This window comes from Grammomys surdaster, unplaced genomic scaffold, assembly GCF_004785775.1.
Source record: "Grammomys surdaster isolate TR1022 unplaced genomic scaffold, NIH_TR_1.0 258, whole genome shotgun sequence".
Lineage (NCBI taxonomy): Eukaryota > Metazoa > Chordata > Mammalia > Rodentia > Muridae > Grammomys > Grammomys surdaster.
The window spans coordinates 4,598,186-4,601,633 of record NW_021604699.1 but is presented as its reverse complement, the minus strand read 5'-3'; the positions used below and the strand labels follow the sequence as shown (position 1 = coordinate 4,601,633).

The 3,448-nt window shown below is 41.3% G+C and overlaps 1 pseudogene; it reads left to right on the top strand.

The window, feature by feature from the left end:
• The first annotated feature begins 340 nt into the window (after positions 1 to 340).
• On the top strand, positions 341 to 1,291 carry LOC114627764 (annotated as a pseudogene).
• The last annotated feature ends 2,157 nt before the right edge of the window (positions 1,292 to 3,448 follow it).

Sequence of the window (3,448 nt, the reverse complement as noted above, 5' to 3'; positions counted from 1 at the left end):
TCTCACTAAGGGGCAGCTTCCGGAACCAACTACAGCATGGCAGAAGATTGTATGACACAATGGGGTTCTTGGTCTGAGCCACCTACATTTTTTTTCTTGTGTGGCTTCCTCTAGATCCATAACCCGGGCCAGAGGACCTCTTGTCTTGAAGGCCCTTTACTGATTGCTGCCCCCACTCAACTTTCTTTGATCCAATTTTTCTAAAAACCAAGGTTGTGCCTCGAGCTGAGAGTTTTTCTGTGCCTGTCATTGGAGCTCTTCTTTGATTATATTAAGCCAGCCTAATTTCTCTGAATATCTCAGCTTCTCAACGCCAACATCGAGTGTTTGAGGCAATCCGATGGCGGGGTACCAGGCAAGTGATCTCAGGTACTATTTTTCTTGAAGACACTTGTTTCAACAAGAAAGTTTAGTTGAAGTTCAAAGCAGGAGTCTTCATCAAATGGATACCTGTGTATCCCAACACTCTGGACACCAGCAGCTGGGCTATGGAAGGACTCAAAGTTCTCTGGCTCACAGGATGTTGTCCCTACAACATCGTGGAAGAAGAGCTCCTCCCTAAATATCAACTCAGCCATGAGGAGAGTAAGGACGTCCATCCTTTATGCCAATAATATCCATGGCACAGGCCCTGAGCATTTCAGCCACTTACTGTGAGTTTGTAGGGAACATACCTGAGATGATCATGGTGGGTCAGCTCAAGGTAACATTGGAGGCCTTGCCCTCGGTACTAGGAAAGATGCTCCAGAAGGCTGGGCTGTCCCATGGCTGTTTGGACATGGGGCAGGGCCAGGCTGGTATCGAATGATCAGCCAAGAGGCATTTGTTCAACAAAAATTCTTAGATCCTTCTAAAGTGGCTTGTGCCTTCAGTTACTTCCAACAGGGTGTCAACGGTTTGATGGACTTCTGAAATGCTGCCATTGCTCTAGTATTCCTGAATGGAGGCAAGGAGTCTGGAAAAGAAATCTTGCCTGGCCTTTGGGCTCTTTGCTGAAGAGCAGGCAGAAGGACCTATCTGCCTGCTTCAGCACCATCCTGTGCCTGTTTCTGAGTTTACCCTGTCATGCTGCCTTGATTTGGCATGTGGAGTTGGGTCAAGGTGGATGATGCCAAGCCCTCTCCCTCTATCAATTCCAGACCTTCCTCTATAATTCTCTGTATGGAAAGCATTTCAGAACCTACCTACACCAACCACACAAGCCTCAAAACCCCTCCCAGATACCAAATTCCTTATGCCCAGCAACCCCACTGCCCTGGCCAATGAAACTGTACAAACCTTCAAGCAATAGGATGATTGAACACCTCAGCCATACATGCCTTCCTCCGCTCAAACTCAGCCCTTCTCTAAGAACAGTGCCTTAACCACATCTCTGCCCCTGTTTGATTTTTTTTGGGATTTTTTTTTTTTTTTTTTTTTTAGTTTAGTTTAATTTTTGGTTTATTCTCCCTGTAAAATACTATTTTATGTATAAATATATCTCTATTACAAACCAAAACTAAGAAAAAATCTTTCTGTAGGTACCAAGACATAAAGTCAACCAAAACTTGGTAGTGCTTAATAGTGTTCAAAATAATAGAAAACAAATGAAAACCAGACAAATAAACATTTAAAAAAAAAACATTTTCTCTAGCTGTCTCCAGGTTTTGTCCTCATGAAATGTCTTTAACAGTCCTCTCCTCTTCATCTATAATAACTTCCTTCTGAAATACTATATCAAACATTAACATGGCCGTGTTTCAATTTCGTACCATGTGTCTATTGTCATAATTTTTTATGACAATATTTCTGTACATTTGTACCATTGGGCCTGGTTGTGGTTTATCTGGCAAACTACCCTCTTCTACTGCTTCCTCATTGTGTAGCTGGTCCAATTCTTGCCAAAGACAGTCCTGTTTTCATGTTCCAGATGTGTATATATGTAGACATGCATATGATGTATGGATTCATCTCCATCCCTGCCGTGAAGTCACACTCGTCTTTCTTCCTCTACATTCTGTCACGTTCTCCCCTCCTCATTCATTTCAGGATTACACTCTTTTCTAGTTTCTTTTTCTTCTTTATATTTATGTATGTGTTGATATTTAAATTGAAATCCACACAAGAAAAGAAATATGCAATATTTATGTTGTAAAATTGCCTCATTTTCTTTAACATGTAGATCAATCCATTTTCCTAGATATGCATAATTTTATTTTTAGGACAGAATTAAATTCCATTGTGTATGCAGACCACATTTTCTCTTTTTTGTTCATTTATTGATAGACAAGTAGGATGGTTCGGTGTCTTCTGTATTGGAATAGCATAGCAATAAACGTAGACGTATAATTATCCCTGTGGCATTCTTTCCTAGTTTACCTCTTTGATGCTGTGATAAATACCATAGTTAAAAACAATATGTGGAAGGAAGGAGCTTATGTTTGTTTGTGAGTTACAGTCTATCAGTGAAAGAGGCCAAATGAGAAGCTCAGTGAAGGAGCTTGAAGCAGAAGACATTGATCACTGCCTTGCTCTTAGGGTTGCTTAGATGGCCCAGACCAATATGCTAGGGGCAGTAGCACACACCGTTGCATAGGCCCTCCTCCATTAATTAACACTCTGGAAAATGCTCCCAAATACATGCCTACAGACCAGTCAGATGGAAGGAAAGGCATTTCATGAGGACAAACCCTGGAGACAGCTAGAGAAAAAAATTTTTATAATCTTTATTTGTCTGGTTTTATTTGTTTTCTATTATTTTGTCAATATTCTCAATTCTCATAAAACTTCTTAAAAGTAATTGCCAAGTGTGATTTAAATGAAAGGAAGTTGGACTCTCAGAAGCTGCTACTAAGAATCTGAGAGCCTTTACCACTCTGAGGAGTCTTACTGATTATACTTTGGAAAGTCTGGCCATTCCGATAAAGAGCCTTCAATTCCAGCGTAAGTCTTCAAGAGTGTAGAACGCCCTTAGCTCTACTGACTTCCAGATCTCAGACAGGTTTCTGAATTGATGGGTGGCCCCCATGTCGGGAATCTGGAAATGGCTGCAGGAACAAATTTCTGTATGAAATTGAGGTCTTGTGTCTTGGAGCTTGAGGTAGGAAACTGACCCTTAGGCCTGTAGCCATTGCTCAAGTCTTGGATGCTGACGCCATTGAAGCTCCCTGCTAAGAGCAGATGGTTCAGTATAAGGAGGTGATCCAACCTCGCAAGAGGTCAGCAAATCTGCTGTTTGATGGGTCAAATGGTGGTAGTGTCTGGGACTCTAAAGTCATAAAATCTTCCTTTTCCTTTGAGTTCCATGAATCTGTGAACTGTCCATGGAACCACCAAATTTACTAAGAGGCAGCTATGCACCATTAGCTGAACTGCTACGTACAACTAACCATCAGAGAAATAATAATGTTACCCTCAGTTTCTGCTGTTCCATTAATTTTTGTGGGCTTTCTGCTCTTTTTCAGTCTGA